At 34.0% G+C, this 18,371-nt stretch overlaps 1 long non-coding RNA gene across 2 annotated transcripts in view; it reads left to right on the plus strand.

The window, feature by feature from the left end:
• Window positions 1–1,334: 1,334 nt before the first annotated feature.
• The window catches only part of LOC105713608 (uncharacterized), a 77,305-nt gene continuing 60,268 nt past the window's right edge, over window positions 1,335–18,371 (plus strand). For both annotated transcript variants that reach the window (XR_010343490.1, XR_001106595.2), the window contains exons 1-2: window positions 1,335–1,533; window positions 6,519–6,661. This is a non-coding gene — a long non-coding RNA (uncharacterized LOC105713608). The remainder of the gene's footprint in view (window positions 1,534–6,518; window positions 6,662–18,371) is intronic.

Raw genomic sequence — 18,371 nt, forward strand, 5'->3', positions numbered from 1 at the left:
CTCTGTGTCCTCACCCAAATTTCATCTCAAAAGGTAATCCCAGTGTGTCAAGGGAGGGACCTGGTGGGAGGTGATTTGATCATAAGGGCAGTCTCCCCCATGTTGTCCTCCTGATAGTGTGGGATTCTCATAAGATGTGATGGTTCAAAAGCGGCAGTTTCTGCTGCATTCTCACTCTCTTTCACCACCATTTAAGACGTGCCTTCCTTTCACTTCACCTTCTGCCATGATTATAAGTTTCCTGAGGCCTCCACAGCCATGTGGAACTGTGAGTCAGTTAAACCTCTTGTCTTCACAAATCACCCACTCCTCGGTAGTATTCTTATGCCTGTATGAAAACAGACTAATATAGAAAATTGGTACCAGGAGTAGGGCATTGCTATAAAGACAACCTGAAACTGTGGAAGCAACTTTGGAACTGGGTAATGGGCAGAAGTTGAAACAGTTTGAAGGGCTCAGAAGAAGACAGAAAAGATATGGGAACATTTGGAGCTTCCTAGTGACTTGTTGAATGATTTTGACCAAAATGCTGGTAATAGTGTGGTCTCAGATGGAAATAAAGAACTTATTGAGAGGTGGAACAAAGGGGTAGGTGGATCTGGTCTAAGACGCCCTTTAGGTAGGGTTTCTCATGGCCACCATAGGGAGTGAGATGGTGGTTAAAAAGCCTCACTCAGGCCCTAGGCTGTTGGTGAGGCTGGTCTTGCTCCCAAAGAACGTCTCTCAGACCTTGCCTCAGGCTGTAAGCTTCCCCACTGAGAAAGGAAACATGGCTTTCAGACCTTGCTCCTCTCCATCTGCCCACACTGTCATTGGTAGCTTCTGTGCTCATATGTGCAGTAGTCCCCATTCATCCCCCATACTCTGCTCAGATAATTAGTGCCCAGTAAAGATAATTATAAATTTCAGTTGAAATTTATAAAAAGAAGAAGAGTGCTGCCAGGGAGAATAAAATGCTCATTTTACTCAAGGGCATGTGAAAGTGAATGTGTTGGATAAAGGATGAAAATATTTGATAGTATGATGCAACCTGAAGGAAATTGAATGATAAAGAAAACGTGACTTTCTTCTGTTTCTATTTATCTTCATTGGTTGTTTCCTCTGTGGTTTACCTTGTCCTACCATTGTAAAGGGAGATGGAGCCTTATCATTCTCAGATTCGTTCTCTCCTGTGTCATTAGGACTTTGAAAGGCCGGATTTGCTGTCCTTGACAGATATACTATTGTCGTTCTTATCAGATCCTTTCAGCAGCTTTTTCTAAAGTTCACGGTCTCTAAATCTGTAGCTTCCTTTTGTTTCCTCTTTGCAATAAGTTACTGAACAAAGTCTTTTTTTCCCCTCTCGTCTTTCCTATTGTTTTCTTCCTTGCTTCATTAACCTCCACTCAGTCTGATATTTTGTGCAGTTGTGTACTACTAACGCTTTGGACTGACATGACATATGTCTCTTTTCTGTCACACTTCATGGATGTTTCATTGCTGGAAAAAATACTTTCTCCTGATTGCTTATCATTGGCTATTCAAACCACCTTGGTGAGTGTTAGTAAATACTTCTGGAATATCTCTTAGGAAAACATTAAAAAGTAATTTTCAGATAAAAGGGCACTTTTTGGCTTGGTTACTCTTCTGAGGTGAATTTTCTCATTTGTTATTTAACATTTACTTGAGAGCTAGCTGCAAGCTTAATCTGTGGGATTATTACCAGCTAGTGGTTTTGTGTTCAATGGCTAGGCCCCTTGCTTTCAAGTTTCTCAGTTGCAGAAAGTTCTCGATGAGTAGCCAAGCTGTTGCTGCTATTGTATTTTAGTTTGTAGAATATTTTATGTTCTGTATATTATTTATTTCTTATGGAATAACTATGTAATTCTACTTAAATTTATCTTTGCTATATTTGTAGAGTAACTTTAAAAATCTCTTCACAACTACAACTGAATTAGTGATTAAAATAATTCATTCATCAAAACATTTACATAAACTCTCTCTGTACATTCCAAATTACCATGTGATTTTAAAATTATATAATGTTTTTAATCTCATTAACTATTTTTTAATAAAAATTTGATAGTCCTAGTTTTAACATTGAGTAACGTTAATAGTTTTAAAACTCACTACCTCAAACAAGGCTACCTTGTCTTCATTTCTTTGGGCAGCTGTAACAAAATACCATAGACTGGTTAGCTTGTAAACAAACAAACATAAATTTGTTCGTCATAGTTTGGAAACCTGGGAAGTCTAAGGTGTTGGCAGATTCAGGTTCCGAAGAGGGTTCTTATCCTTATTTGTACATAGATCTTATTACTGTGTCCACACATGTCTACATTTAAAACCTATGGGAAGGCTTGGAGATGGTCCAAATACATTTGGACCATAGTACAGCTTATTATCTTATCTAGAAATCATTTAGAAATAATTTAAGGAAAAAAGGTTGCTTTTTCAAAGGAAAAAGACAAAACTATATCACAGACCTAAGAATGTGTTGCAAAAATTGTTTTTTTCTCTTCTCACTTGGGCCCAGTTGTTGATGGCCTGCAAATTGAAGGACAATATATATATTGACAGGAGAAAAGACAGTGTTGATTTATGTGCTTATGAAGGAACTCCCAATAATGAACAAAGTCATAGAACAGCTGGAATTAAATGTTTCTGTGTATCAACTTAACGAAAGGAAAGTTTTTAGGTCTTCAATGAGAGAGTATAAGAGATTCTATTGTGTTGTTTAATGGTAACAAAAATGGATTATCTTCTTGACAGCTGAATTCGCAGGAAACTCCCTTTGGGGAGGGTTAATAACAGCTATATTTTGGGGAACTTAAACTTTATCAGATAAGAGAAGTTCCGATAAGATTTCTTCTGCATCATCTGTAGTTCAAATATTTTTACTTTAAAATAAATGTCATGCCAACTTTGGAAGTCAAAGAGGATCCCCACAAATGGTAGAGCTAGAAAATTCTACCTTAAAAATCTTCAAATTACATTTTAAGCTTGTCTATGAAATGTCTGTACCATTATGAAGCTTTTTAAAGAAATTGCCTCCGTTGCATTGTTCTTATTTTTAGATTCAGTAGGTTAAGGCAATCAAACAGTATTTAGTGAGACATGGCTCATAAAGCAAAATATAATTTGCTTATATTTATTTTAATTTTGAACATATAAATGTGTATATACTTGGTTTAAAATTTATACTGAAAATAGTTTAGACTTTTAAACTGAAATAAATAAGATGTTTTCAAGATTTCTATAAAGATTAGTTAAGACATCATCATCTGCTATGTTTCAGCATCACAGAACATATCAGCTGAGTGCTTCTTAAGAGTTGTGTTTATAAACCTGTAACTTCATTCAGTAATTGTCATCTAAAGTATATTAATAATACTCTTCCCGGTGTAGATCAGTGTTTGGCATAAAGTACACACATGTATGTTTGTTAAACAAGTACAAAAATAAATGCTTTTTCATCTGGAACTGTCATGGTTATGTATTCACAGCATAGAAAGAAAAAATAAATTGAATTTTAAATCATTACAGATAATTTCCTTATAAACTCTTAGGATGATAATACGAGCCTGTTTTTTTGTAATAGTCCTGCTTTATACTTATTGTCCTATTGTAACTATTCATATCCCTGTTCACTACCAAAGTGTCCCAGTTTGGGCAGTAAACTATATGGTTCTTCTACTTATTTTTCACATGGAATATATAAAGTGTACATGTATATGGTAAAGAATAGAAAATTGCTTGGGTTGCTTCACCATTTTTATTTCTATTCAGGTTCCTGATCTATATGGTTTGAAATCCCTAAACTATGGATTTTTTACATAAATGTGATTGTTTTCTACCTCAAAATATTACTTTGGTTTCAAAAATCTAATGCCAAAACTTTATATAATTAATTTATTTGAGTCAAGGGACTCAAAACCTACTAAAATTGTATATTGCATGTATGCTTATTTATGAGCTACTAGTAATGCAGCTTTTTATTGTTAGGGGTTAAGGCTTTTGGCTCCCTAAAGGTTCACTAAAAACCACCGACATGAGGCATAGAAATTTATTTAATGTGTATACAAAAGAGCATTCAGAATGAAGACCCAACTTCCCAATGGAGTACAGAAGCTTATATGTTATCTTGAAATTACAGAAAAAATGAGGTTGCAGAAAGACAGGTTATGTATGGGAAGGGGAGAAGAAGAACTCTGTTGAAGGACAATAAATGGTTACTAGGGAAAATGATAGATCTGGGAACATAAATTAACCTGTAAATAGTTCTCTTTGAAATTTAAATGATCCTTGGAGATAATCATTACCTCACAAAAAGGTCTGTTCAGGTGTGGATATATCTTTGGTCTTACAGAGAGGGAAGAAAACTGAAATGTTTTCTGTGATTTAAGCCAATATTTACCTTCTCCTCTGTCTAAAATAATTTTCAGGATCATAATTTCACTAAATTGTTATATAAATACCCTATCATTCACTTTCACCAAAGCTATTCTTTATACTAAATTACTGCAGTTTTCTTTTTGGAAACCTAACGTTTAGAAAAATCCAAAAGATGATCTATCCATTACTTAAAGCTGAAACACTTACATCTATCTATTGCTTAAAGCCGAAATGCTTACTTTTTAGCAAGCATTTGCTTTGTTAACTATTTCTGAGAGTGCAAAAGTTTCCTTTGAAAATGAGACATAAAATCAAGAAATGCAATGAAAGCTTTAGGACTGCAAATGTCTTAGAGATTATCTTGTTCAATATATATTTTTTTCATACAAGTAAACTGAGGGAGAATATGAAATCAGTAAGCAATAGAGGATATTGTGAGAAAACTTTTTACTTTACATTTTTAAGTTTTGATACCTTGATCAGCAATTATTTTTAGATGGAGCTTAGTATAAAGTCATTTATATACCACACATTTTTAATGTTGAAATCTTATTGCTCATGGTTCTAAATTCAACTCAAAAAATGCCTCAGATGCAATTTGCCAGTAAATATTTTATTTAAAAAGGTATCCTTTATAGAGAACAGATTATTGTGAACACAATGTAGCCAATCTTTTTAAAACAGTTTATTACCTCAAACTTTTGAAAAAATAGTAATAATGATGGTTGATAACAATATCAACAACATAGCCATATTAACACATTTCATCAAATATCCCTGTGAGGTCAGTATTTTCATTAACCTATTTTCATTAACATATGAGTAAGCTGTGGTATCTGAACTCAGTGATCCTGGCTCACAAAATTGCCTTATCACCAGGACCCGTGGCGCGTGCCTGGAGTCCCAGCTACTCGGGAGGCTGAGGCTGGAGGATCTCTTGAGTCCAGGAGTTCTGGGCTGTAGTGTGCTATGCAGATCGGGTGTCTGCACTAAGTTCGGCATCAATATGGTGATCTCCCGGGAGTGGGGGACCACTAGGTTGCCTAAGGAGGGGTGAACCGGCCCAGGTCGGAAACAGAGCAGGTCAAAACTCCTGTGCTGATCAGTAATAGGATCGCGCCTATGAATAGTCACTGCACTCCAGCCTGGGCAACATAGCAAGACCCTGTCTCTTAAAAAAAACAAAACAAAACAAAACAAAACAAAATTGCCTTATCAACTACTGCATTCTTTTCTAGAGAAAAATATTATCATCACCAAAACTACTTTTAAAACATTTGAATACACATTTAAAGCATTTTCATACATATTTACTGGAAACTTATATGAACTAAATACTATTTTGCCACATTTCTCGTTTTGGCCATGAAATAAAACAGTGAAAAATTGTTAGGTGTAACCTAGTGAGCAAGTGGAAAATCATGTGCTTTAGTCCTTCTCTTAATCAGCGTGCAATAAAGCTTGCTATTGAATATGAAGATGACGATCTTGATACACTGTCAAAGAACATGTGTGTGGGGCTGCTTTTGTTGTTAATAAAGGGTTACATAAGCTATACTTAACATTTTTAGGAAAAAGTGCAATGACACAGAACTTAGGAGACCTTGGGTTTAATATCTGCTCTGTAAGTGGTTATTTGGCTTTAGCCAAGTTATTCAACTCTATGAGAATCATTTCCCTCTTCTTTAAAGTGAAAAGATAGAAGTTTTGACCTAGACCAGCTTATAGATTCTTTATAGGTCTATTCTAACATTCTATGAGTCTATGATCTAGGTCTCATTAGTGGTGTGCTATTAGTACTAATCAGGACCAAATGAAATATATTAAGTTGCATTTTGCATGTGATAGGTGCTGCCAGATTTTAGATTCCTACTTTTAATTTCTATTTTGAGATCCTCTTCTACCTTCTCTATGCTTTTTTAGAAAGCTTTGCTCTTAGAAAAGAACAAAATACATGGATTGGATGGAGATTGTTCAAGAATTTTTAAATTATGTAACAAATTAGATTATAAAGATTAAACCTCATTAATAAGAATAAACTAAATGTTTGAATGTTAGAAACAAATGTCAAATTGGCCAGTCTAACAGTTCTCTATCTGAACTGGAAAGAAAAATAAATATATTCCTATACTTTATCCACATAGGAAAGTTATGTAACATGTCAAGAGTGAAGAATGAGTTTGGAAAAGATGCTCTTCATGGGATCCTTTTACTGTGAGCCTTGAACGGTGTGCTTGAGCTGTTGGAAGCAGGCTGAAACAATTGGAAAACACTGAATTAGTGGGAGGTAAGGAAGGTATCTGCAACTGCTGAAGGAAAATGAACTTTTCTGCAGAGAAAAGCAGCTTAGTTACAAACCTCAAAGCTCAGACGTCAATCCGTCCCCAAGCAGGACAAGTGTGGGTGATATATGGAAAGGCTATTTTAAAATCTGCTTGAGCTTGCCAATCTGGAGATTTGCCCAGGAAAGAGAGTCTCGGAAAAATCAAGATGCAAACAAGCACATTTTATCATATTTATGCAGAACTTGAAAGTCACAGAAACTAATTGGACAGAATCCCATTACTAAGATTTTATCATTAATAATTACTATGACAGATAGTTATTTTAACTCTCTTTTCTCTCATGCCTGTTGCAATGGCTTAATAAGTATCTGTATTTGTTTTGTGCAATATCATGATGGAAAAAATACTATCCAAACATGTCCTTATAAAGCTAATTCTGTTCTTTTGGATCGATCTGAGTCTTAATCATTTTTCAAATATGGCTATGCTGTCAAATAGAAGTGGTAAGGATAGTTTTTTTTTTTAAAGTCAGAGTATTTAATTTTGAATGCTTAAGAAAAATCACAAAGCCAAGTGCTACTTTCCTTTAAAAGAAAGGTTTGTTTAACATCTTGAATTATGCAAAATATTTAAGTGACATTAAATAATAATGAATATTTTCTGCAATATCAAAAGAATAATTTTGTCAGTAAAGTGATGCCAATATATTGAGTGAAACACTCTGTATTAACAAGACTATTAATGCTTATTGGCTATGTGTGTTAATGTCTTTAGCAGACATCATTTGAATCAGTATGACTTATTCTACATGAGGTATTTTTAATGAAAATGTATCACACAGACAAACCAAACCACTTCCAGGAATATTGTAACAGCTTCAAAATAAGATGCTATGGTGTTAAAGGGAAGCATATGATTCTTGGTGTTAGTGCCAGAGAGCTGTAGTTTTAATGTGTTGAATCACTACAAGTGATGACATGAATGATTAGATTTAATAATAGCAACTTCATTTGAAAAGAGATTCTCGGATTCGGGGACTTACCTAAAATTTCTCAACAGAGTGATAAAGAATGTTGCTTTTTTAAACAAACACTTCATGGTATAAGGATTATTTTTATAAGCAATAAGATAGATTTGAGTTGATGAAATTACTTCAGATGGAGTGTAAGTAATATTTCATTCCTGCAAAAAACATTTTATATCTTGTTGTTGAGATGGTCATCCTAAAGATGTTTATTTAAGATGTTAAATTCTGGCATCTCAAATTGCAGGGCTATTTGATGACAGGTAGATCAACAAGATGAGGTTATATTTATTAACAGTTGAGAAATTAAAATATAGTGAAATGCAGAGCCACCAAACTAGGATAAAATTCACTGAAGGTTTAATTGGCCAGTACTCTTTTGGAATGTATTAGTATTGATGCATTCACTTTAAAAGATCAGCATTAACGCTATCAGCCCAATCATCATAGATCACTGTTGATAACTAGATGGCAATTATTATAGCACATTGTCAATAAAGTTATTATTTTAGACTATGTGGTGATGTGGCTTGGAATAAATTCTAACTATTTATAAGAAATTGAAAGAAGCAACATTCAAGTTATAAGTGATGTTTAATAAAAGGCTTCACTCAAAAAATGCTAGAAAGTAACCTCTTTTACTGGGCATTGTTTAATCATTGCTAAACTTAATACAGTGTATACTTTATTCTTTTTAGAATGAGTAGCATAGGGCATAATTTTCTTTTGAATCAATCATATTTTCGAAATTTCACAGTTAGGAATTGATTTGCTGTGAAAGTTATATTATTTTCTTTCAGTAGCTCTCCTTCAAACTGTAATGAAATTATTGTGTAATTGGTTGTTTAATGGCTGTCATTCAGCAACGACTATCCCATGATTAAAAGTTCTGTGAAGACAGGAGTGGTGAATGCCATGTGAACCACAGCACCAGCACCTCCCTCCATGGTAGACGGTCCCTCAATAAGGAATTGCTTATTAATTAAATGAATGCATAGGTCCATAGCTAGTAACTGGGAAGAAAGGGAATTCAAACCAAACTGCTGACTTCATGTGCAGAGACTAATTTGAAACATAGCAGGAATAAGCATCAAATTCATGGATATATTTCTCAGTGAACTCAAACATTACTATTGAATAAACTATGTGTGAAATGAGTAGCTTGATCAAATCAGTCAGTCATTCTTGTGGCATGATTTCATGGTTTGCTATTTATGGAAATGCCTTTAGGTTACAGTTTATACTACATACGGTTCTAGACAGTTCATGTCTAGGGCCACTGATTTAATTCTCAGAGGAAAAATTAGGTTTTCCAGGAAAACCTTCTTCCCCCCCCCCCCCCCAGTCTGTAACCTCAACTCTAGATAGAAATGCCTGTCTTGTTCTGAATGAAAAATATTGGATGAAATATGAGCAGACATTAGGGTTTCCTATTTCAAAATCTGAATCATCAGTTAACCAATTGAGTCATTGTTAAGAAATTATTTTAAATATGAAATCCACTTTTGGTTCGAAATTACATTGTATTAATAACAACCAAGTGATAGACATTTTATCCCTTTTATTTCTGAAAATTTTCATGAGATAAATATTAGCATCCCAATTTGCAGAAAACGAGACAGAGCTAGAATTCAGATCAAGGTCTTCCCAATTTAAACAATTAAGTGATTACTCTACAATAAAATAAAGATAGTAATAAATATACAGATCACCCTTGAACAATACAGGTTTCAATTACAAAAGTCCACTTATACTCAGATTTTTTTCAACTAAGCAAATAAAACCTCTGTGGGATGCAAACCCACCTATGCATAGGGCCAACTTTTAGTATACATATATTCCACAGGGGGGACTGTGGGATTTGAGTATGCACCAATTTTGTGTTTATGCAGCATCCTGAAACCAATCCCCCAACTATATCTACATACGAGTGCACTATTGTTCATAGTAATTTCTAGATATTAGACATGAACAAAAATTAATGTATTAATGTGATTTGTAACCTAAAAATAATGTATACAACACAGGTTATTGTTAGGGTCATTTAATCCAGGCTCCAGAGCCCTATGACTAGAGAAAAACACCTTGAGTTGACAAAAAATTCCACGAACATAAAAAACAAACAAACCTAAATTATCCCTGCTGCAGAATTATAGGAACTCTTAAGAAATATATGAGACTTTACTTTTATGATTCTATGAGTTACTGAGTCTTTAAATGTCATAATCTTTTCAAAATACAACCATGACTATTAATATATTAACCAACATAGTGTAGGTTGAACTCCCTTGGCCTTTTGGGAGTCTTGGAGAAGCATTCTTACTATGTGCTGAAGGAGAGGAAGAGCCAGGTGAGGACTAGCCTCCTCAGAGCTTTATTTAAGAAGAAGGATTACGTAGGTTATAGAGTTACACTTATAGATCACAACTTTGTAAAAATTCTTTTTTTCTCTATATTTGGCAAAATTGATACTAAAGAAAAAATCCAAAATTCAATTCGCCACCTTCTTGGTGACCAAGACAGACATTTACTTGTTTTCCCCAGTGAAATGTACCCCCACAATACTTCAGTGTTCTGCAGGACAAACACAGAAGAAACTGGCTTTTTGAGGAATTCATAGCTAGTAAATATGTCAGAGATTGGCACAGACACTGAGACTGAGAAGCAACTGTTGCAGAAGGGCTGGGCTTAGGGTCCCATATTCATGGTTTGCAATGCTTGTACTGGAATCAAGCCTGTGAATAGTTTCGTGGTTGGCTTAGATATTAATCTGGCTGCATAATCTCTAAACCCAGTTTTCTGGTCTTCCTAGAATTTCTGAAGACTGTCTTAGAAGCTGTAATATATTCCTCTTCTGTTTCACTTAGTTTTTCTCATTTTAGTTAATAAACCCAGCTAAAATAAGCCTATCCCACACAACAGGCTTGTGTGTTAGAATAATAGTCCCCCAAATATGTGCATGTGATAATCCTGGGAATTAGGAAAATCTGAATATGAATTTTCATGGTACAAAGGGATTTGGCATATTTGATGAAGATTATAGACTTCAAAATGGAGAGATTATTCTAAATTATTTAAATAGGCCCAATCTACTCATATACATCTTAGCAACAGAAATCATTTCTGGTGAGTGCAAGAGAGTCAGAGAGATGTGACAGAAGAGGCAGGACATACTTTAGGCATGAGAGAGATTCCATTAGCTGTTGCTGGCTTTGAAGATAGAGGAAGGGGGCCATGAACTGAAGAGTGCAAGCAGTCTCCAGGAGCTCGTAACGGCTCTCAGCTGACAACCAGCAGAAATAGAGACCTCAGTCCTCCCAGCTGGATGGAACATTCTGCCAACAACCCGAACAAGCAAGGAAACAGAACCTCTCCTAAAGCCCACTGGAGTTCTAACCACGGAATTCTAAAACAATAAATTTGTAGTGTTTAAAGCCACTAAATTTATGATTATAGAAAACTAATTAAAGGCTGGAGTAAATTCAGTACCTTGTGGAGCTGTGTCTAAGTGGTAATGTTGTACAGCGTTTGTATAAAGCCAGAAAAGGTGAACTGACTTCTGGAGACATTGATAGGACATGGACCCTGATTCATGTCATAAAGTACAAAGTTTAGAATCATCTATTCTTGCACAGTCTAAGTTATCAAGTAACAAGTGTGTATCTGGTTACCAGATTTATTTAATTAATTTAAATACTAATACCTACTTCATTTTTAACTAATGTAAAATCAGTATAAGGGCCTTTAAGAATTCCTAAAGTCTTATATTTTAAAGAATGGTTTGTGGGCGCTTGTTTGAGTGCAGTGTCTCTGATGCCACCTGAGACCTACTGTCTTAATTTGTGTTGCTGTAAAGGAGTATCTGTGGCTAGGTAATTGATAAAAAAAAAAGAGGCTTATTTGGCAGTTCTGTTGGCTGGACAAGAAGCACGATGCTGATAACTGCTTGGCTTCTGGTGAGGGCTTTTGTGCTGCATCAAAATATGGCTGAGGAGATCAGATGAGAAGCAGGCACATGAAAAGAAGGGAAAACCTGAGAGGTGTCCTGGCTTTCTAACAATTCACTCTCACAATAACTAATCCTGTCTCATGAGAGCCAGAATCACACTCATTGCCAGGAAAATAGCACCAAGCTATCAATGAGGGATTCATCCCCACAGCCCAAACACCAGCCACTACGCCCACCTCCCAACACCATCACACTGGGGATCAGACTTCAATATGAGTTGTGGCAGGAGGAAGTAAACTATATCCAAGCCATGGCACCTATGAAATTAGAATTCGCTTTTTAACAAGTTTCCCCCAATGATTTTTTGCTGCCAAATGTTTGGGAAGCACTGATCTAAAGCTTGAAGAGCAAAAATTGGAAAGGTAGCCAAATTAAATTTTAAAATCAGTACAAGTTATCACTATATTAAACTTATTCTTAGGCATTCTCCATTTTGTTTTATCACTTACACTGTTTCATAGAGTTAAAGTGAAAATTTAATGAATAATGAAATTATTAATTAGGTAATACATGCAAAGCTCTCTGCAACGTGGCCAGTAACACATGTTTATAAAATATAAATATAATCAGTATTATTTCTTACCAACCTATTCCTCTACACAAGCCTTCCTCTTCCTGCTTGTCCAACAAGCCAATTTAAATAATATCTATACAGCAACTTGGGAACTCTGGTGCAACTAATTATTTTAAATGGCAGCTACAGTAAATCAGGAAGGGAATTAAGCATTTTCTTTTGTCCCTCCTTTGTCTGCTTTGCAGAGGAAATGGGATAAGAAAAGAAGGTTTTATCTAACGGTAATACTGAATATTCATTAAGTTTTCATATATGTTAATTCATTGCTTATAAAAATTCTTCAGCTCTGGATATTTAGCCCAGTGGAAAATGACTTTAATCTGTGCAAATGAAGTCATATATACAATCTAAAATGAGAAAAGACATAGATTTAGGTATGTATACTTTTATATCTTCAACACAAGTATAAGCATGAAATAGGAATCTGCAGGCCCAGTTTAGAAGCCAACAGGACCTGGGTTTAAATTCTGACCATTTGTCTTACTATGTGACATCTGGCAAACCAACTTAACTACTCAGAAGTTCAGTTTCCTCATCTATAAACATCTTCCTTAAACAAATTGTAATTCTTGTGACATATAAACATCTTTTCCATGCGGTCTGGAAGATAGTAGGTATAAGACAAAGGAGTTTTTCTCTCTTTTCAGACTTTTAGGTACATAAATAAGATAATGTATGTACCAGTATTATATCTCTAAATTTTAATCTGCACATTTCCTGCTTCTTTTCCTCACCCTCTTAGCATTGTTTTCAAAGGCCATTTTTTCCCCCTTGCTCATCTTGCGGGTTGGAAAGCGTGAACAAACACTCACATTTAAGTAGGTGATAGAAAAATTCAACTATGCGCTTAAACACTAGCTTCAGACAACAGTGGAACTGTATATAGAAGGTTAGAGGGTGGACAGGGAATAAGTAACTCTGTTTGGAAAAATAAAGGGATCCTGAACATTGAATAGAAAAGAGTAAATAGTGTCTTCCTTTTAAAGGGCTAGAAACACAAACAAAAAGAGCTGAGCAATAACCTATCTCTAAACAGGGACTCTACTACCCATCAAATAGAGACAGAATTCGGTCTAGTAGTCCTAAACCATTAAGGACATCTTGAACGTAGTTTGAGGGAGTTAAACAGTGTATTGTTGACCAAACCAGAGATTATTCCACTATAAACCACAGCAGCACTGCATACACTGCCAAAGATAATAATTGGTATTTGCTTCTCAGCTCCAAGGAAAGCAGAGAAACACCAAGAATCTTTTTTTTTTTTTTTTTTTTTTTTTTTAATATGGAGTCTTGCTCTGTCGCCAGGCTGGAGTGCCGTGGTGCCATCTTGGCTCACTGTAACCTCCACCTCCCTGGTTCAAGTGATTTGCCTGCCTCAGGGTCCCAAGTAGCTGGGATTGTAGGCAAGCCACCATGCCCAACTAATTTTGTATTTTTAGTAGAGATGGGGTCTTACCATGTTGGCCAGAATGGTCTTGATCTCCTGACCTCCTGATCCGCCCAAAGTGCTAAGATTACAGGCGTGAGCCACCAAACCCAGCCCAAGACCAAGTATCTTAAGAAGAACAATGCTTGAAGCTACAGGGGACCTTGAATCTGAATATGAAGGCCCTTAAAAGGGATTACTTCGCTAATTTGAGTAGCTACTGGAGCTTCAGGAAGTCACAGAGGGACTGGAAAATTATTACTAAATATAACATTTATTTGGTATTTAAATATATTTATTATCTGTATATTATAAAAATTTTTTTACTGATGCAATTGGATACATGCATAAAATATTTTTAGCATAAACTATTTACAATATGAGTTTCTTTACAATGTTGTTAAATTGATTGTTTTTAAGCCTTGGAACCTATTTAAAAATATAATTTTACATTTATGTTTAATTATATTTTTATATGCATTTTTAAGAAGGCTAAAGGTTAAAATTGGCTGTTAAAAATAGCCACAAAAGATTGTAATGATAATTCTTATACTTCCATCAAATACCTTAAATTTGTAAGATGTATTAAGTAGTTACTATATACAAGGCACTATCCGATGTGTCAGTATGACAGTGACGAAAGAGACATGCATGTTCAAGAACAGTATTTAGTGTTATATGCAACAATCTTGCATGTTCTTCACATGTACCCAAAAACCTAAAATGCAATAAAAAAAATGATATGACACAATTCTATGGACGTGGATATTTTTGTGCTCATGTATTATAATTTTAAAAATTATAATTCATGCTCTGCAGAATTTTAAAAATATTTTAGAAATGTATCATTTGAAAATTATATAGACATGTGAAGACATTTTGCCTTGTCAGTATTCCTTAGAGATTTAAAAAAAACAGATTATTCAGATTTGTAATTTTTAAATTGGCAGTAATTTGATAATTTGGACCAAAATTCATATTGAAGATATCGTAAAAAGCTGGATAAAGTTAAAAACCAATAGCCTAAAGGCATTGCGGAGCTGATAAAGCTGTAAAAAATTACAAGGTCAGTATTTGAAGGTAGAAATCCAAAGATGGTTGTTATTTTGTGCTAATTTTTCTCAACTAGCTTAAGCTGATTCTTAAAAGTAGCTTAGTGTTTGAGAAGCTGAGCAATGCTTTTGAAAATCCCTCAAGTCTAGGGAGAAAACTTAAGTAAACAACAAGCAGTGCAGTTCTCCCACACATTGATGTCTAATTTTAAATTATTTCAAGCCAGAAACTAATTTAAGGTAATCCCAGATTCCTAGTTACCTCTAATACTGTGTTTGAGAGTTTAAACATCTTTGCTTGTTATATTCAGGGAGATAAATGATAAGAATGGAATATTTGGCAGAGCACAAGAATTTACATTTTTTAAATAAATATTCTAGAACTTAAAAAAATAAGAACATACATGAGGAGTTTAATAGCCTGGCTCAACCACAAAATAGACACAGCTAAAGAAAGATTTCATTAATTTGAAATAGATCACAAGAAAATTTCCAGAATGAAACGAGGAGATAAAGTATATTAAACACAGGGCAGTATTTAAGAGACAAAAAAACAAAGTGAGAAGATCAAAAACATGTGTAAGGATTCCCAGTAAGGGAAGAAAGAAAGAATGAGGAAGAAGCAATATTGAGAGATACAATTTCTGCAAATTTTCCAAAAATGACCCAACAAACAAATCAACCAATCACAGAGACTTTTAGAATGCAATAAATAAGTAAATAAAAAGCGAAAAAAAAACCCACACTTAGGTTCACACAGTGAAATTTCTGAGTGCGGAAGGAGGGAGAGAGACAGAGACAGAGAGAGATTGACAGAGAGAGAAAGAGAGAATAAAAAGCAGCTAGAGATACAATACAGATTGGTGTTAAAGGAACAGCAACTAACCTGGAGCTAACTATTCGTAGAAGTAATTTAAGTCAGTGGAGGATAAAGTGATAGATTTGAAGTTCTGAAAGAGAGCAACGTAGGACCTGTAAGTCTTTAGTAAAAAAAAAAAAAAAAATACTTTAGAATAAAAGTGAAATAAAAACAATCTCAGACAAGAAAAATATTTTAAAAAATTCTTTACCAGTACTATTATAAAGGAAATGCAAAATGAAGTTCTTCAATTAGCAGGAAAATGATTCAAAATAAAAATCCAGAGTTACAGGCAAACTTTAAAAGCAATAAAAAATACATAAAAAATACAAATACATCTAAATAAGAATTGAGTACATGAAACAATAAACATATCTTGTGAAAATTAAAAAATAGAATAGACCACAAAAAGCAGTAGGAGGTTAAATGCATTTGAAGAGTATTAATGTCCAAGTTTGATCTTAAACAAACTTAAAATTATCAGATAACATTATCTACTGACATTGATAAATTAGTAATGCATATTTATAATTTTTAGGATACTGAAAGATTAATAAAAGGTTTCACCACTGATAATTTAATGAAGGGAAAAATGAAATAATATAAAAACAATTAATATTAAATCAGACAAAAAAAGGAGAGAAAGTGAAACATAAAAAGCAAATAGTGTAATAGTAGATTTATTTTAGTTTATTGGTGATTATGTTAAATTAGCTGGACCAAGTTGTCCAATTAGAAACAAAAATTCTCAAACTAAATTAGAAAAAAAGTACAGAAGATATATGATAAATCAAAGAATATAGAAATATTGAAATAAATGGGTAGTAAAATTTAGAACATGAAACTATTAGCCAAAGAATACTAGTGTAACTATGCTGAAAAAGTAAACTTTAATATAGAATGCATAGCAAGGCATTGGAATATATGCCTCCTTAAAGAAGAGACATAATTCACTAGAAACATTTAAAATTTCAAATTTTTAATGCAGTCCATAATAAAACCTTGAAACGTGACAGCACTGAAAACAAGAAAAGAAAGTTTATCGCTCCTGACTAATGGTTACGGAAACAGAAAAGAATAGTGAAACTGTGACAGATTTCAAGAGTTTACCTAAAAATTTGTCCTAATTGACTTAAGTTTTGTGATCAGCAACTTCAGACTCCATGACATTTACAAAAATTGAAATTATATTCAGACTATTCTTTGATCATGATATATTTCTGCTAGACATAAACATATAATTTTTCATCTCTATATCTATATACAAACATGAGTCACTAGATGTGTAGAACTGAGATACTTGTATGTAACCCTAAATAAAAGAAAAATCAGAATGAAAATTGTGGAAAATTTATAGGCTTAAATTGAAATCTTAAAAAAGAACATCTAAAAATCAATGATCTAAGCTTCCTTCTCAATAAGCTTTAAAAGGAGCAAATTAAGAGAAGTTATCTTCAAGGAAACAATATAAGATTACAATTCAAGAATGTAAAAATAAAAAGGTGATCAACAAACCCCAGAATTGTATCTGTGACAGTCTTTGCAACTGATAAACACCTTGTAAAACTTAAGGAAGGAGGGAAGGAAGGAAGGAAAAAAGGCAGGAAGGAAGAAAGGAAGGGAGGAATTTTATTCATTTTTATGTGTATATGTTATATTTCAAAATACAAACATTTAAAAATCCTAATCATTAATACAACATAAATATTATGATACATACACTATACATTTGTATATATTAATATATAGTTGACCATTGGATATGTTGGGGTTGGATGTCGATTCTCATGCAGTTGACAATTTATGCTTAACTTGTGACTCCCGAGACTTAACTACTATAGCCTTCTATTGACTGAAAGCCTTGCCGATAACATAAGTCGTTAACGTATAAATAGACTAGCATTTATGTGTATTTCATGCATTCGCTACATATCTACCCTAATAAATAAAGATATTGATTTAAAATAATTTGTGTATAAGTGAACCCTTGCAGTTCAAACCTGTGTTGTTCAAGGGTCACATATATATCAAAATATATATAGCAAAGGTTAAGAGAATCCTACCAATACAGAAAGAGTACAAATCCCTCTGTTTAGTTGCATGTTCTGTTTGTTTGTGTGTCTAGAAACCCAGAGTAAGGATCCCATTTATGTCCTGATATGATTGTGCCAATGAGAATAAACTAGCCACCTGGCAGCTACTTACCTCCTTTAGGCCAATAGAAGTTATTTAGAAAATTACCTCTTTCAGTGAATTAAATCAGCCAAATAGATTTGTATAGCCTTCCATGCCAAATGTAAGTGATAAAGCTGCCCCTATATTTAGGATTAGACAACGAAGGCTGGCTTGTTTGAAAAACTGAGTTTCGTTTGCCAAAAAAGGAAAACAGTGCCAACTTAAAAAGCCAAATGCAGTTATGGTCACTGCTTTTCAAAGAAAGTGTGTATGGAGGTTGAAGGGAAATCCCCCATTATTTATTTTTATGAATGCCTCTTAGCAGATTATGTCTATTCCTGCAGAGCTACACAAACATTATATTGAAAACAAGTTTTTCAGAAAAATGATTTAAAAAAACTCTATTGCTTCAGTCAAAAATTGTGTGCTGTGTCAAGACAATAAAGCCTGTGTAGCTTTATTGTTCTATTGGCAGTCAATTGTTAAATTACCAGTCTGTTTGTAACCTAATGAGCATTCGGCAAACTCCTTCCGTTATACCACTGCTACTGAGAGAAGTAAAAATAGAGAATTGAGCAATCATTTGATTAACT

Source organism: Aotus nancymaae, unplaced genomic scaffold, assembly GCF_030222135.1.
Source record: "Aotus nancymaae isolate 86718 unplaced genomic scaffold, 86718_ANA_hifiasm-v0.15.2.pri h1tg000019l, whole genome shotgun sequence".
Classification (NCBI taxonomy): domain Eukaryota; kingdom Metazoa; phylum Chordata; class Mammalia; order Primates; family Aotidae; genus Aotus; species Aotus nancymaae.